Genomic DNA, 16,858 nt, shown 5'->3' on the forward strand with positions numbered 1-16,858 from the left:
CACCCCGCTCATTTGGTTCCCCCCTCACTTTGGTTCCCCCCCCCCGGTGCGCCCCGCAAATTTGTCCCCCCCGCAACCGCACCCAGCACACTTGCTTCCCCCCTCATTTTGGTTCCCCCCCGGTGCGCCCTGCAAATGCGTGCCCCCGGAAACAGCACCCCGCACATATGGTTCCCCCCTCATTTTGGTCCCCCCCGGTGCGCCCCACAAATGCGTGCCCCCGGAAACAGCACCCCGCTCATTTGGTTCCCCCCCCGGTGCGCCCCGCAAATGCGTGCCCCCGGAAACAGCACCCCGCTCATTTGTTTCCCCCCTCATTTTGGTTCCCCCCCCCGGTGCGCCCCGCAAGTGCGTCCCCCCGGAAACAGCACCCCGCACACTTGGTTCCCCCCTCATTTTGGTCCCCCCCGGTGCGCCCTGCAAATGTGTCCCCCCGGAACCCGAACCCCGCACACTTGGTTCCCCCCCCCTTGGGGTCTCCCCAAGCCCCATGGACCCCCCCCCCTTGGTCCCCCCCCCCATTTTGTCCCCCCCCCAGTCCTACCCGTGCCCGCAGCAGCCGCTCGCGCTCCGCCAGCGCCTCCTGCACCCGACGCTGCATCTCAGCCAGGTGGAGGCAGGCGCTGGGGGGGGGAATAAATTGGGGGGGGTCAATTTGGGGGGGTCTGGGGGCGCATTTAGGGGGCGGAGGGGACTGGTTCTCACCTGTAGAACTCGGCGTCGAGCCCCCCTGGGGGCAGCTGCAGGGCCAGGATGCCTGGGGGGGTGCGGGGGGGGACATGTCAGCACCCCCCAGACCGAAACCCCAAAACCGCTGCCGTTGACCCCAAGGTGGCTGCTTGTGACGCCGGTAGGGCCACCGGGCGCCCCGCGGGCCACTGGGAGCGGAAGACGGGCATGAAGCTGCCGGTGGACGGCGGCCACGCTAAAATGCTAGGTCAGCCGCGCGTTGGGGCTCTGGGGGGGGGGGGCACCCCATAGGGTCACAACCCCCCCAAAACCCCCCGGCCCCATAGAGACCCCCCCCAGCCCCACAGATCCCACCCCAAACCCTGTAGGTGCTCCCCCAAACCCTACAGGCACCTTCTCCAGATGTTCCCCACAACCTCCCAGCCCCACAAGTACCCCCCCCTTGGCCCCATACAGCCCCCCCCCAGCCCCATATGGCCCCCCCACCTTGCAGGCCGCCCGCCCGTGGTCGTAGTACACCTCCTCTATGGCCTGGAAGTAGATGACGCCCTTCAGCTTTGTCTCCTCCTTGTCTGGGGGGGGGCAGAGATAGGGGGGTCACCCCATGGAACCACCTAACCCCCGACCACCCAACCCTGACCCCCCAAACCCCCAACCCTAACGGATCTAACCCTAACCCCCCAACCCCCGACCCCCCAACCCTAACCCCCTAACCCTAACAACAGATATAACCCCCACCTTAACCCCCGACCCCCTTACCCCCCAACCCCCACCCGGCATGCTCTGGGCACCAAACATGGCCTCCCAGAAGCCCGGTGCCAGAAAACTACGCCTACCAGCATTCCCCAGGCAGATGGCTTGACCAACCACAGGCCGAGTGTTCGAGAAATACATTTACCAGCACTCACTGGAACCCAAGCACTTACTGCCCTTTCAAAATAGACTCAAGCCCTAACACTAAAAAACTTCGAAACCCCTACAGGCCTAATCCAAACTGTTTACCACACTAAACCCCTGAAGTCCTATGCCTAAAAGCCCTTAGGACACTTAGGACGCTCAAAACCCAAACCCAAAACAATAGGATTCTCAAAGCCCTAAACAACAAGATTAGGACGCTTAAAGCCGTAACCCCAAAATTAAGATGCTCAAAACACAAAGCCAACCCAAAACACTAGGATGCTCAAAACCCTTACTCAAAACATCAGGATGCGCAAAACTCTAACCCAAAAATTCAGATGCTTAACACCCAAAGCCCTAACACAAAACATTAGGACGCTCAACACCGTAACCCAAAAAATTAGGACGCTCGAAACTCTAACCCTGGAGAACCGAACCTGAAAAAAAAAAAAAAAAAAAAAGGATCTTAACACACTAACCCTAAATAACTGACCAAAAATAAAACCCTAGGACCCTAACCCTAAAAAACATAGCAACACTCCATCCCAAAAAAAACTCTAAAACCCTAACACGCTAACCCTGAAACCCTTAAAACCCTGTTAAAACTCCAACCCAGTTATACACCAGTTACCTCCCTTAAAGGATATAGAGGAGCTCTCTCAGATACGGCAGTCCTACTTCTCATGAATGCATCCTTTAGGTGAGGAGGGGGAGAAGTAAAGCAAAGAACAACTCACGGGTTGAGATCAGGATAATTTAATTAAATGGAAATAATTATAATAATTAAATAAAGACTACCATGAACTAAACAATTTAACTAAGGGGAAATAAAAAGGGAAAGGGGAAAAGGGAGGGGAAAAGGGAAAATAAAAAGAAGGGACGAAAACAAACAAACAAAATAAATGAAAGCTATATGGAAGTGCAGAGGAAAGAAATTGCTCTCTACTTGCCACAAATGAGCGATGATTGACCACGTCCTTGATGCAAGGCCTCAACGCACGCAGCCGGTGTTCGAGAGGAGGACCGACGTCTTCTCAACGAGAGCCCACCCCTCCCCTCTTCTTCCTGTTTCCACCTTTTATTGCTGAGTGTGACATCCCATGGTATGGAATATCCCTTGGATTGGTTTAGGTCAGCTGCCCTAGTGATGTTTCTCTCCTCGCTTTTTGCCCATCCCCTAGGAGGGCCCAATGCTGTGCCACTGCTGCTCAGCAGTAGACACAACACTGGTGTGATAACACTGCTGTTCCAGCTACAACTGCAGAGTACGGCACTGTATGGGCTGCTGCTGGGAAAGTTAACATTCCAGCCAGACCCAGTACACCACCAGAGGTGGATTGTTACGATATGGAGACGGTAGGTTATCCAACGGCTCCCGTTTATTATCTTTTTATTTTTCCTGTTCTTCTTCTTCTTCAAAATTTCTTACCTGCTTTTAGTGTAAATATTAAGGCCGTAAAAGGACATGAAGTCCTCCTGATCCGTAATCCTGCATCATCACTTTCTTCCCGGCAGAAAGGTTCCTTCGAATTAACATGTGTATTTAAGGCCCGACAAATACAGTCTTCAAAGAATCCAAAAACGGGCCCAAAGACATGCGGTCTTAAAAGCTCCTTTGGCCATTCTATCACACAAGACTGGACCCTTTTTTATTTACTTTTTACGTTTCTGGGGCCTCTCTCGTTCCAGTTTCTAATCGTTATTCCTAATGGACTTTCTGCTGGTATGTCTGGTAATTTGCTTCCTTTCTTCTGGTCCCTGGTCTTCGGTTTTGTCTCACCCATCTAGGAATGTTACTCTGGCAATTCCCACAGCCCTTGGTTACCTTAATAAGAGTGTCTTAAAGAGGATTTAAGATCTATCACCCACCCACAAAGCCTATAGGAATCCCTTCGGTCCTTCACCGGCCAAGTCCCCCGCGGGAGATTGGAACCGTGGTAAAGAAGACCTCCACAATCGCTTCGGAACTAAATTCCGTCTCAGTCACACTCTTACACACACAGGCAACCAAAACCCATCCAACAGAACAGTATACGCTTTAAACACTTACGACTCCATTGTCTTCATTCAGATCTTCACACGCAGAATTACGGGCAAAATATAGTGCTGCAGCCAGCAAGGGAGCTGAAAAAAAAATCAAAACCTTAGCTTACCTTTATTCAGGTTCGAGATGCCATTAGTCCCGACCAGACTTGAACAGCAGCCACCAAATGCTGGGGCGCCTCTCCTAGATCAAATAAGAATTCAGGAACCAAAGCCCTCCCGGACAAGCCCCCTGGTGTCATACATGACTGGGTCCCAAACTGGATTGCAATTAAATTTTACAATTTTTTAAATAAATAGAGGTAAACGAGAAGTTGCTCGCAAACAGATATACTGTGCCAGATGCCCTTCAGCAAGTGCCCAGAGGCAGACCGGATGTCTTCACCAACACAGTCCAGACAATGTATTAGCACACCCATGCACTGCCACGTTAATCACTAACTGCCAGGCAGGACAGCTCCAGACCAAACACATACACGCACAGGCACGCCACAAACGCTACAAACAAAACACACAACACAAGGCACAAGAAAAAGTGACCCCCAAAAAGAAAGCCCTACAGCAACAGCAAGTCAGATACAGGTGCTCTGCACCAGACCCCAGGAGAGACTCAAATGTCACGACACGCGACTGGAAGCAACTGCCAGAACTGGGATGATGGAGGCCTAAAAAGCCTGCCTTCAAGACAAGAGACCAGAAGGATGGGGACTGAAAACCCCCTAAGACGACACTTAGGAAATCAATTCCCAAGCAAGAGCTCCTGATGCGGCCCAGATGACTTCTGCAAGAGTGAGGATGGAAACAGATGCGATCTCAAACCAAATATAATGCACAAGACCTGAAACAGATCTGCACTTTCAAGCACTTCTTGTCTTGCAGTCGCTGCTTGACCAGAGTCATGATGACCAAACAAGCATTGAGGCCCTTCAGCACAGCTACCAAGTCGCCTGTCTAGTCAGTCCAATCTAAAAAGCCAGGAGGATATCAAGACCCGAGAAGCACAGAACAGACACTGCAGAAGCAACACTACAAGACAGACGAACAGAAGGAAACTGTCCTGCCTGGCGCACGCACGCTACAAAATAATCCCGCTGCTTCTATTAGCCTGGTGACCCAGCCACAAGCAGCCTGAACGTGACGACCCAGCCTGAAACACCCTCACAGTGGCACCAAGTCTATTCAGCCAGCTGGCTCCATGCTGCTCTGGCTCCCAGCTCCCATTAGTCACTCCAAATATGCAAATACCAGGTGCCCCCCAACTTAGCTCTCAGGTTGCTGGATGGTAAAGTCCCTCCGCCTCAAGAAATACACAGGCACTGATTGTCATCTTAGTCAATTGCCAGGCTCATCATCAGCTGCAAAAACAGAGAAACAGCATTCACTAGGACACTGGCCCCTTTGCTCACCTTCTCCACAATGCTGACTACTGCTGATGCAACATACGATTGTGCTCACCTGTTCCTCTCTGAGACCAAGCTCCAATAGTGCAGCCAGTATCATCCACACCACCTGGGAAAACAAAGGGATTAAATGTTCGTTGCATTCACAACAAGTCAACCAATGGTGTTTTATTTTGTTGTTCATTTGTGTGTGTGTGTTTGGTATTTTTTTTGTTTGCCTGTTTGTTTTTTTTTTGGGGGGGATCTGCTTTAGCTCAACAGAATGCAGAGTGCAGACGAGACCTGAGGTGTTCCTAAAAGCAACAATCCCCATGCTTTTGCTGAAGCTTTGAATATTAAAAGGACAATACAACCCAGCAAGTAACTGAAACTTTCTTAATTGGTATTAGCTCAAATTTTATTATTATTTTTAAACTTAGAAAGAAAAATCCAGGATCAGAACAGATTATACACCAACAAAATCAATTCCATTCCATCCCCAGAAAAAAATCACATACTCTCATCCCCTCCTGTACCTCAGCCGCTTGCCTGCCCCACATAGCAGATGCTTCCATCTGTTCTCATTAGCCACTTACAGCACTTCTAAAAGGCAAACTGGAATTTTACTCTATTGAACGAAGGAAAATAACTGCAGTAACAACCGCACCCCAAAAATAACAGCTACCTCAGCTTATCACGCATCAGAGTCACTGCAGAGGCAGCTCGGGTCGAGACGTCCTGCACTGCGCACTGCACGCTGCATTTCAACATGAATAAAGGAAAGACACAGGCAGAAGATAAACATTCAGCTGCCAGCGGTAGCACCCATCCCTCAACAACATAAGCGACCCCAGCTTTACTTTTATCCTTTCAAAACAGCACTCCACTTGCCTCTATACTTGCAAATTAGGTCCAAGCTTGAAAGGAGCGGCCACCATCATCCACAACACCTGGGAACACAAAAGGACAAAACGACCACTGTGCTTGCAAGCAACCACCTGCCACACTGCTCCTCTATCCCAAACGGCCTCACCTCCGACCCTCACAGAGAAACACCTGAGCGTCTTCGCTTCGGATAAGGCACGACCAGGCTGGCAACACTCACCTTCCCTCAGAGCTCCATCACAGGAGGATATCCCTTCCCTGTCCACGACTGCACAAAGCACCTGCAGAGACAAGGGAAAAGCACACTCTGAGGCACCTCACAGCCACAGCGTACCTGCTGCAAGACCTCTCTCTTCCCAGCTCCGGTACTTCTGCTGCTCACCAGCTCTAACTCAGATTCTTCACTCACAGCGCCACAGCAAACTCTGCCCAGGCCACACAACACACACTACACAGGCTACATTGCCTAAGACACACAAGCTGGAACGTTCCCACCCAACAATCAGTCGCATCACACAGGAAGGCTGCCGTACTCTCCGAGAAACCAAACCTACCAGTCCTGAGGAGCTCCCCACCTCCTCCTGCCAACCACACTCAGCACACACACTATTTACTGCTCAGAAAAACAGAAACTTAAAACATACACACAAAAAAAACAACTGAGCTCCACAAATGCCAAAAAGACATGCACACACAGCAGCCTCGGCAGGGATAATCAAACTTACCCTTTGCAGATGAAAGAGGTAACTCTGATACATCGCTGCTCAGTCTCTTGGCAATGCTGCATCTACCCTGCCAAGAAACATGTAGCATGAAATGAAGCTGGTTTTAGTCCTCTGGAAAATTACAGAAGTACGTCTATGCATCTAGAGAATAAATTTAGCTCAAAAACAGAAGAGCATGCCACCATCCCAAAAAACAGTGAGCCAGCAGCCTCTACTAAATATCTCTCTATTAAGTGAATTCCAAGCACTTAAAAATTCTAGAAATCTATAGACTCCAGCCTGCCTAGAGAACCCTGCAACTGACTAAAGGAAAAACAAAGCACTTACCCCAAGGAGCAGCCCAGGCAGAAGGAGCTCTCTGATGGCATGCCTGGGGCTGATATACCATTTGGCCCCGCCCAGCACCCAAACCCAATCACCTGGAAAAGGGGAGGGGCAAAGCACAAGGAAGTAGAAAGAAAGCAGGAGCAGCAGCAGTTGGTTTTCGTTTTCTTTATTATTATTTTTTTAAATCTGCTTTACTTGAACAATATGCAGAGAGCAGACAAGAGACCTGGGGTGTTTCTAGAAGCAACAATCCCCATGCTTTTGCTGCAGTTTTTAACATTGAAAGGACGACACGACCAGGCCAGTAACTGGAACTTTCTCAAATGGAATTAGCTCAAACAGGTTCATCATCACTTGCAAAAACAGAGAACCAGCATTCACTAGCACGCCAGCCCTGATACCCACCTCTTGGACAACGCTCACTACTACTGATGCAACATACAGTTGTGCAATACCTCTCTGTTCAAAACTCCTTTACCTCAGCTGCTCAGTAGCTCCACAGGACAAATGGGCCCGGGCGGCGCCGCGCCGAAATGGGCCCGGGCGGCGCCGCGCCGAAATGGGCCCGGGCGGACTTATTCTGCAGAGAAGAAGAAGGTGAGCCTGCTCACTCTCTAGGCACTACTGCACTCATGCGGTCAAGAGACATTACCCCACTGTTTCCCAAAAACAACTACCTGGAAACCCGTAATAAACATACTTCTAGTATGTCAATTCAAGGACAAAGTCTAGAAGGCTGCAAGGTCTAAAGACTCGACAGACAGAAAACACACAGGCAAAAGCTCCAGAAATATAACAAACTGTCCCTAAACTTCAAACAGACTACCCTTTACATGCCCACTGCTGCCATTTTCAGATACACGCTCACACAGGGAGCTTCGATGATACATTTCTCCTAAACCCTGCTGCATCACTTTAACAGCAAGGTTGTAACTTTGATAATATTTGACATGCAGGCAAAGACTCACAGAAAGCCCCGTAATTCTGCAAAAATCAGAAGGGACCCAGAACCACAAAGCAAACACACAAAGTAACATCACCATACTATCCGTAAAACTGCCATAATAACTACTCACCTGAGGAAGAGCTGCGTGCAATACAGGCACCTACTACTACTACTAGATTGCTTTACAATGACAGATCCTACCAGTTGCCACCTCAAAAAGATATGCGTACCGGTTTCTACTTCAAAACGCATCAGTCCATAGGCTCTGACCCACCTAAAGAACCCTCCAAACAACTGAAGGAAAAACAAAGCACTTACCCCAAAGAGCAGCCCAGGCAGAAGGAGCTCTCTCATGGCATACGTGCAACTCAGCTACCATTACCTCCCACATGGAACCTGAAGCTAATCACCTGGGAAAGTGCAGGAGGAAAGCACAAAAAAAAGCAGGAAGAGGAGGAGCAGCAGCTGTGGTTTCTTTATTCATTTATATGGCTTAGCTCAACAGCATGCAGAGTGCAGAAAGGAGAACTGGGGCGTTTCTAGAAACAAAAATCCCCACGCTTTTGCTGCAGCTTTGGATATTAAAAGGACAAAATGACCAAGCAAGTAGCTGATTTTTTTTTCCCCATCTGGAATTATCTCAAGCTTTTATTTACATAGAAAGAAAAGTCTAGGAGCAGAACTGATTACATGCCAAAAAAAACAATTCAATTCCATTCCACTTGCAGGAAAAATCACTTACTTCAGTAAGCTATCTGCGAACCAAAAGGCTATGCTGATGGGTTAAAACACACTACAGAACGCTGGGTCCAGGCCCTCCGCTGCACTGAATTAAAACCCATCCCTACACTCACCAAGGCGCAACCCCAACACAAACACAGAAACATCATTACAGCTTCAACACAGTTTTGGGAACTGCTGGAAAGCATGCTTCATACTCAGCGAGGCGTGCTCACGCTACACAGGACAGGGCTTCGGGCACCTCTTACCTACCGAAGACGACCACCATCAGCACCTGCTTTGTTCCGATTCTAAAGACTAACATCACAGCCCACGTTGCCTGGGACACCTGATAAACAGAAGAGAAAGCAGCCATACCCTTTTCAAGCCATCCCTGCACGTGTCGCTCCTTGATCATCTGCAACCTCTTCTCAAATCCTCAGCCACTTCTGTGGAGAGCCTGTCATGGCACCTGCAAAGCAAGACGGATACCCTTCGCACTCACCTCGTGCTACTTGGCTGTTCTGCTCCAATCCAGCCCGCCCTTCTCGTGCTGCTCTTCAGAGTGCAGCTTGGCCCCACTGAGCCTGTGCGAGACACCTGCAAAAGAGAAAGAAAAGCATAGGCTGAAGCAGCATCCAAAGCCACAGCACAGCTGGGACAGTTACTCTCAGCTGCTGCCTTACCTCGGCCCCCTCACCTGCCCTCGAGGAAGATGATTCCATCTGCTCTCTTAGGCCAGCTACAACACACCTCCGAAATATAAACAGGATTTTTACTGTACTTTGTGTAGTTAAGTAACTGCAGTGACAACTGCACCCCTAAAGTAACTGCTACATCTTTTCATCGCTCAACTTGCCAAAAGCAGCTCTGGTCATCAAGTCCCGTGTTGTACACTGTGTTTCAGCTTTAACAACTGAAAACAGACACAAGATAATCATTCAGCTGCCAGCATTAGCACCCATCCCTCCACAACAAAAGGGACCCCTTTTACAATATTATCATTTCGAAAAAGTAGCCCCCTTGCCTCAGCACCTCAGAAGTAGATCAAGCCAGTCACCGAGTTGCCTACCGAGTGCTGAACAGTTCCAGAAGGAGCTCTTTCCTGTGACAGGTTCCTCCTAGGGTTTACACTCTACTGGGGACAGGAAAGAAATAAAAATAAACATTTCAAAACCCCGTATCTGTAAGCTATCAAGATTCGACAGACCTCCTCAAGCACACCGTTCAAGCGCTATGCGAGCAGCTGCTCACAAGCAGCTCAACTCTCCCACCCCCCCATCTGCCAAACATCAGAGATGACCGTGCCAGCTGCCCTTCAGTACGTGCCCAGAGGCAGACTGGATGTCTTCGCCAACACAGTCCCATCAATGTATTAGTACACCCATGCACTGCCACATTAATCACTAACTGCCAGGCAGGACAGCTCCAGACCAAACACGTACACGCACAGGCACGCCACAAACACTACAAACAAAACACACAACACTAGGCGCAAGAAAAAGTGACCCCCAAAAAGAAAGCCCTATGGCAACAGCAAGTCAGAACAGGTGCTCTGCACCAGACCCTACGAGAGACTCAAATGTCACGACACGCGACTGGAAGCAACTGCCAGAACTGGGATGATGGAGGCCTAAAAAGCCTGCCTTCAAGACAAGAGACCAGAAGGATGGGGACTGAAAACCCCCTAAGAAGACGCTTAGGAATTCAATTCCCAAGCAAGAGCTCCTGATGCAGCCCAGATGACTTCCGCAAGAATGAGGATGGGAACAGATGTGATCTCAAACCGAGTATGATGCACAAGACCTGAAACAGATCTGCACTTTCAAGCACTTCTTGTCTTGCAGTCGCTGCTTGATCAGAGCCACGATGACAAAACAAGCATTGAGGCCCTTCAGCACAGCTACCAAGTCGCCTGTCTGGTCAGTCCAGTGTAAAAAGTTAGGAGGATATCAAGACCCGAGAAGCACAGAACAGACACTGCAGAAGCAACACTACAAGACAGACGAACAGAAGGAAACTGTCCTGCCTGGTGCACGCACTCACGCTACAAAATAATCCTGCCTCTTCTATTAGCCTGGTGACCCAGCCACAAGCAGCGTGAACGTGACACAGCCTGAACCACCCTCACAGTGGCACCAAGTCTATTCAGCCAGCTGGCTCCATGCTGCTCTGGCTCCCAGCTCCCATTAGCCACCCCAGATATGCAAATACCAGGCGCCCCCCAACTTAGCTCTCAGGTTGCTGGATGGTAAAGTCCCTCCGCCTCAAGAAATGCACAGGCACTGATTGTCATCTTAGTCAATTGAAGGCTCATCATCAGCTGCAAAAACAGAGAAACAGCATTCACTAGGACGCCAGCCCCATTGCTCACCTTCTCCACAATGCTGACTACTGCTGATGCAACATACGATTGTGCTCACGTGTTCCTCTCCGAGTCCAAGCTCCAACAGTGCAGCCAGTATCATCCACACCACCTGGGAAAACAAAGGGATTAAATGATCGTTGCGTTCACAAGAAAAAAACACTATTGGGTTATTTGTTGTTGTTGTTTGTGTGTGTGTGTTTCTTGTTTTTTTGTTGTTGTTTTTTTTGAAATCTGCTTTTGCTCAACAGCATGCAGACAAGAGAACTGGTGTGTTTCTAGAAGCAACAATCCCCATGCTTTTGCTGCAGCTTTGAATATTAAAAGGCCAATACGGCCCAGCAAGTAACTGGAAATTGCTTAACTAGAAATAGCTCAAACATTATTTTTTTTTTTATGTAGAAAGAAAAATCTAGGTGCAGAACAGATTATATGCCAAAACAATCAAACACCAAACAATCTTCCTTTCAGATAACGGATGACCAGGCTGACAACACAAACCTTTCCTCAGAGCTTCGTGACATGAGGATTTCCCTTCCCTCTCCACAACTGCACAAAGCACCTGCAAAGACAGGAGAAAAGCACACTCTGAAGCACCTCACAGCCAGTGTACCTGCTGCAAGACCTCTCTCTTCCCAGCTCTGTTACTTCAGCTGCTCACCAGATCTAACTCAGATTCTTCGCTCACAGCACCACTCCAAACTCTGCCCGGGCCACACAACACACACTACACAAGCTACATTGCTTAAGACACACAAGCTGGAACATTCCCGCCCAACAAAGAGTCACATTGCACAGGAAGGCTGCCGCATATTCCTAGAAACCAAACCTACCAGTCCTGAGCAGCTCCCCACCTCCTCCTGCCAACCACACTCAGCACACACACTATTTGCCCATCAAAAAAAAAACAAAAACTTAGAACATACACACACACACAAAAAAAAAAAAAAAACAACTCAAATCCACAAATGCCAAAAAGACATGCACACACAGCAGCCACGGTAGGGGTAATCACAGACTTACTCTGCAGATAAAAAAGGTGACTCTGATACAACTCTGCTCAGTCTCTTGATAATGCTGCATCTATGCTGTCAAGCCACAGGTAGCATGCAGTCAAGCTGGTTTTAGTCCTTTAGAGAATTACACAAGTGTGTTTATACATCTAGAGATTAAAATATAGCTCAAAAACAGAAGAGTATCCCACCATCCCAAAAAAAACAGTGAGCCTGCAGCCCCTACTAAATATCCCTCTACTAAGTGAATTCCAAGCACTTAAAATCCAGAAATCCATAGGCTCCAGCCTGCCTAGAGAACCCTGCAACTGACTGAAGGAAAACCAAAGCACTTACCCCAAAGAGCAGCCCAGGCAGAAGGAGCTCTCTGATGGCATGCCTGGGGCTCATATAGCATTTAGCCCCGTCCAGCACCCAAACTCAATCACCTGGGAAAGGGGAGGGGCAAAGCACAAGAAAGTAGGATGAGAGCAAAAGAAGCAGCTGTGGTTTTTTTTCCTTTGTTTTTTAAAATCTGTTTTATCTCAAAAAAATTCAGAGAGACCTGTGGTGTTTCTAGAAGCAAATATCCCCTTTTGCTTTTGCTGCAGCTTTTAATGTTGAACTGATAATGTCACCAAGCAAGTAACTGAAACTACTTCAGCTGGAATTAGTTTAAACACGCTCACCGTCATCTGCAAACACTGAGAACCAGCATTCACTAGCCCTAACCCTAACCCCTGACCCTAACCCCAACCCTCAACCTTAACTCTAACCCTAGCCCCAGCCCTAGTCCCTAACCCCAACCCTAGTTCCCGAGAACTTCATTTCCCGGTATGCTCCGGGCACCCAACATGGCCTCCCGGAAGTCCAGAGTCCCAGAACTACATTTCCCGGCATGCAAAGGGCACCAAACATGGCCTCCCGGAAGTTCGGAGTCCCAGAACTACATTTCCCCCTATGCTCCGGGCACCAAACATGGCCTCCCGGAAGTTCGGAGTCCCAGAACTACATTTCCCGGTATGCTCCGGGCACCCAACATGGCCTCCCGGAAGTTCGGAGTCCCAGAACTACATTTCCCGGTATGCTCTGGGCACCCAACATGGCCTCCCGGAAGTTCGGAGTCCCAGAACTACATTTCCCGGTATGCTCTGGGCACCCAACATGGCCTCCCGGAAGTTCGGAGTCCCAGAACTACATTTCCCGGCATGCTCTGGGCACCCAACATGGCCTCCCGGAAGTTCGGAGTCCCAGAACTACATTTCCCGGCATGCTCTGGGCACCCAACATGGCCTCCCGGAAGTTCGGAGTCCCAGAACTGCATTTCCCGGCATGCTCTGGGCACCCAACATGGCCTCCCGGAAGTTCGGAGTCCCAGAACTACATTTCCCGGCATGCTCTGGGCACCCAACATGGCCTCCCGGAAGTCCGGAGTCCCAGAACTACATTTCCCGGCATGCTCTGGGCACGCAACGCGGCCTACCGCAAGCCTTGTGCCGGAAAACTACACCTACCAGCATTCCCTGCACAGCCGGCACGGCCAATCAGAGGCCGAGTTGTCGAGAACTCCATTTAACAGCACTCCCTGGAACCCTAGCCCTTACCGCCCTTACACAAAAAAGCCGCAAGCCCTAACCCTAAAAATCCTCGAAACCCCTACAGACCTAACCCAAACTATCTACCACGCTAAACCCCTGAAGTCCTATGCCTAAAAGCCCTAACCCAAACACTTAAGACGCTCAAATCCCACACCCACAAAATTAAGATGCTCAAATCCCAAACCCAAAAAAATAGGACGCTCAAATCCCAAACCCCCTTCCGAAAAAGAAAATAAGAAAAATAAATCAAACAAAACAAAAACAACAAAAGGGGTAGACCTGGTGGCATCTGCCCTATAACCCTGCAAAAATCATGAGGGACATAGAACAACAAAGCAAACACACAAAATAACATTGACAGCCTATCCATAAAAGTGCTATAACAATCACCTCCAAAGAGCTTCATGCAATAAATGCACGTACTACTAGATTGGTTTCCTCTAAAATATCGTACAAGACTCTGACCCATGAAAAGAACCCTGCATGTAGCTAACAGAAGAATAAACAAAGCACCGACCCCAAAGAGCAGCCCACGCAGAAGGAGCTCTCTGATAGAACGCCTAGGGCTCGTATAACATTTGGCCCCGCCCAAACCCAATCACCTGGGAAAGAGGAGGGGGCAAAAAACAAGAAAGAGAGCAGGAGCAGCAGCTGTGTTCTTTTATTTATTTTTTTATTTATTTGTCACCTATCCCTAGTTTACAGCATGCGGAGTGCAGACAAAAGAACTGCGGTGTTTCTAGAAGCAAAATTTACCGTATTTTTGCCTCAGCTTTGAACATAGAAAGGACAATACAACCAAGAAAGTAAATGAAATATTTTCAACGGGAATTAGCACGAACCTTTCATTTACATATGAAGAAAAATCTAGGAGCGTAGGAAATTACACATCAAAAAAAAAAAAAGACGTAATAAGCAACGCGCGTGCACGGCCCCCGGCCGCCTGCAGTACTCGTTTTCCACAGCAGGTGGCGGCAGAGGGGCGCCCTCGGGCGTCACCGGGCATGAGCTCCCCCCGGCCGCCTGCAGTACCCGTTTTCCACCAGCAGGGGGCGGCAGAGGGCGCCCGCGGGCGTCACCGCGCATGCGCGCCCCCCGGCCGCCTGCAGTACCCCTTTTCCACCAGCAGGGGGCGCCCTATCCCTAACCCTAACCTAACCCGAACCCCAACCCTAATGGCGTCCCCCCGACAACCGCACCCCGCACATATGGTTCCCCCCTCATTTTGGTTCCCCCCCCGGTGCGCCCCACAAATGCGTGCCCCCGGAAACAGCACCCCGCACATATGGTTCCCCCCTCATTTTGGTTCCCCCCCCCGGTGCGACCCGCAAATGTGTCCCCCCGGAACACGCACCCCGCACAATTGGTTCCCCCCTCATTTTGGTTCCCCCGGTGCACCCCGCAAATGCGTCCCCCCGGAAACAGCACCCCGCTCATTTGGTTCCCCCCTCATTTTGGTTCCCCCCCCAGTGCGCCCCACAAATGCGTGCCCCCGGAAACAGCACCCCGCTCATTTGGTTCCCCCCTCATTTTGGTTCCCCCCCCAGTGCGCCCCACAAATGCGTCCCCCCGGAAACAGCACCCCGCTCATTTGGTTCCCCCCTCATTTTGGTTCCCCCCCCCCGGTGCGAACCGCAAATGTGTCACCCCGGAACCCGAACCCCGCACATATGGTTCCCCCCTCATTTTGGTTCCCCCCGGTGCACCCCGCAAATGCGTCCCCCCGGAAACAGCACCCCGCTCATTTAATTCCCCCTCATTTTGGTTCCCCCCCCCGGTGCGACCCGCAAATGTGTCCCCCCGGAACCCGAACCCCGCACACTTGGTTCCCCCCTCATTTTGGTTCCCCCCCCCGGTGCGCCCCACAAATGCGTCCCCCTGGAAACAGCACCCCGCTCATTTGGTTCCCCCCTCACTTTGGTTCCCCCCCCCCGGTGCGCCCCGCAAATTTGTCCCCCCCGCAACCGCACCCAGCACACTTGCTTCCCCCCTCATTTTGGTTCCCCCCCGGTGCGCCCCACAAATGCGTGCCCCCGGAAACAGCACCCCGCTCATTTGGTTCCCCCCTCATTTTGGTTCCCCCCCCGGTGCGCCCCGCAAATGCGTGCCCCCGGAAACAGCACCCCGCTCATTTGTTTCCCCCCTCATTTTGGTTCCCCCCCCCGGTGCGCCCCGCAAGTGCGTCCCCCCGGAAACAGCACCCCGCACACTTGGTTCCCCCCTCATTTTGGTCCCCCCCGGTGCGCCCTGCAAATGTGTCCCCCCGGAACCCGAACCCCGCACACTTGGTTCCCCCCCCCTTGGGGTCTCCCCAAGCCCCATGGACCCCCCCCCCTTGGTCCCCCCCCCCATTTTGTCCCCCCCCCAGTCCTACCCGTGCCCGCAGCAGCCGCTCGCGCTCCGCCAGCGCCTCCTGCACCCGACGCTGCATCTCAGCCAGGTGGAGGCAGGCGCTGGGGGGGGGAATAAATTGGGGGGGGGTCAATTTGGGGGGGTCTGGGGGCGCATTTAGGGGGCGGAGGGGACTGGTTCTCACCTGTAGAACTCGGCGTCGAGCCCCCCTGGGGGCAGCTGCAGGGCCAGGATGCCTGGGGGGGTGCGGGGGGGGACATGTCAGCACCCCCCAGACCGAAACCCCAAAACCGCTGCCGTTGACCCCAAGGTGGCTGCTTGTGACGCCGGTAGGGCCACCGGGCGCCCCGCGGGCCACTGGGAGCGGAAGACGGGCATGAAGCTGCCGGTGGACGGCGGCCACGCTAAAATGCTAGGTCAGCCGCGCGTTGGGGCTCTGGGGGGGGGGGGCACCCCATAGGGTCACAACCCCCCCAAAACCCCCCGGCCCCATAGAGACCCCCCCCAGCCCCACAGATCCCACCCCAAACCCTGTAGGTGCTCCCCCAAACCCTACAGGCACCTTCTCCAGATGTTCCCCACAACCTCCCAGCCCCACAAGTACCCCCCCCTTGGCCCCATACAGCCCCCCCCCAGCCCCATATGGCCCCCCCACCTTGCAGGCCGCCCGCCCGTGGTCGTAGTACACCTCCTCTATGGCCTGGAAGTAGATGACGCCCTTCAGCTTTGTCTCCTCCTTGTCTGGGGGGGGGCAGAGATAGGGGGGTCACCCCATGGAACCACCTAACCCCCGACCACCCAACCCTGACCCCCCAAACCCCCAACCCTAACGGATCTAACCCTAACCCCCCAACCCCCGACCCCCCAACCCTAACCCCCTAACCCTAACAACAGATATAACCCCCACCTTAACCCCCGACCCCCTTACCCCCCAACCCC

At 51.5% G+C, this 16,858-nt stretch overlaps 5 long non-coding RNA genes across 5 annotated transcripts; all 5 read right to left on the reverse strand.

Moving 5' to 3' along the window:
• Positions 1 to 529: 529 nt before the first annotated feature.
• LOC140003617 (uncharacterized) lies at positions 530 to 1,266 on the reverse strand. The gene is made up of 3 exons (XR_011812569.1): positions 1,177 to 1,266; positions 706 to 757; positions 530 to 623 (listed from the first exon to the last, which is right to left on the reverse strand). It is a non-coding gene; the product is annotated as an uncharacterized lncRNA (long non-coding RNA).
• Positions 1,267 to 2,037: 771 nt separating this feature from the next.
• LOC119718298 (uncharacterized) lies at positions 2,038 to 5,781 on the reverse strand. The gene is made up of 4 exons (XR_005269254.2): positions 5,695 to 5,781; positions 5,086 to 5,139; positions 3,638 to 4,985; positions 2,038 to 2,764 (listed from the first exon to the last, which is right to left on the reverse strand). It is a non-coding gene; the product is annotated as an uncharacterized lncRNA (long non-coding RNA).
• A 119-nt stretch (positions 5,782 to 5,900) lies between these two features.
• Positions 5,901 to 7,347, reverse strand: LOC119718299 (uncharacterized). Its single transcript, XR_005269255.2, has 3 exons — positions 6,620 to 7,347; positions 6,115 to 6,175; positions 5,901 to 5,959 (listed from the first exon to the last, which is right to left on the reverse strand). It is a non-coding gene; the product is annotated as an uncharacterized lncRNA (long non-coding RNA).
• A 3,657-nt stretch (positions 7,348 to 11,004) lies between these two features.
• LOC140003590 (uncharacterized) lies at positions 11,005 to 12,720 on the reverse strand. Its single transcript, XR_011812490.1, has 4 exons — positions 12,327 to 12,720; positions 12,001 to 12,107; positions 11,479 to 11,539; positions 11,005 to 11,089 (listed from the first exon to the last, which is right to left on the reverse strand). It is a non-coding gene; the product is annotated as an uncharacterized lncRNA (long non-coding RNA).
• A 3,206-nt stretch (positions 12,721 to 15,926) lies between these two features.
• Positions 15,927 to 16,664, reverse strand: LOC140003616 (uncharacterized). Its single transcript, XR_011812568.1, has 3 exons — positions 16,575 to 16,664; positions 16,104 to 16,155; positions 15,927 to 16,020 (listed from the first exon to the last, which is right to left on the reverse strand). It is a non-coding gene; the product is annotated as an uncharacterized lncRNA (long non-coding RNA).
• Positions 16,665 to 16,858: the final 194 nt, after the last annotated feature.

The sequence above is a fragment of the Anas platyrhynchos genome, chromosome 13 (genome assembly GCF_047663525.1).
Source record: "Anas platyrhynchos isolate ZD024472 breed Pekin duck chromosome 13, IASCAAS_PekinDuck_T2T, whole genome shotgun sequence".
NCBI classification, from domain to species: domain Eukaryota; kingdom Metazoa; phylum Chordata; class Aves; order Anseriformes; family Anatidae; genus Anas; species Anas platyrhynchos.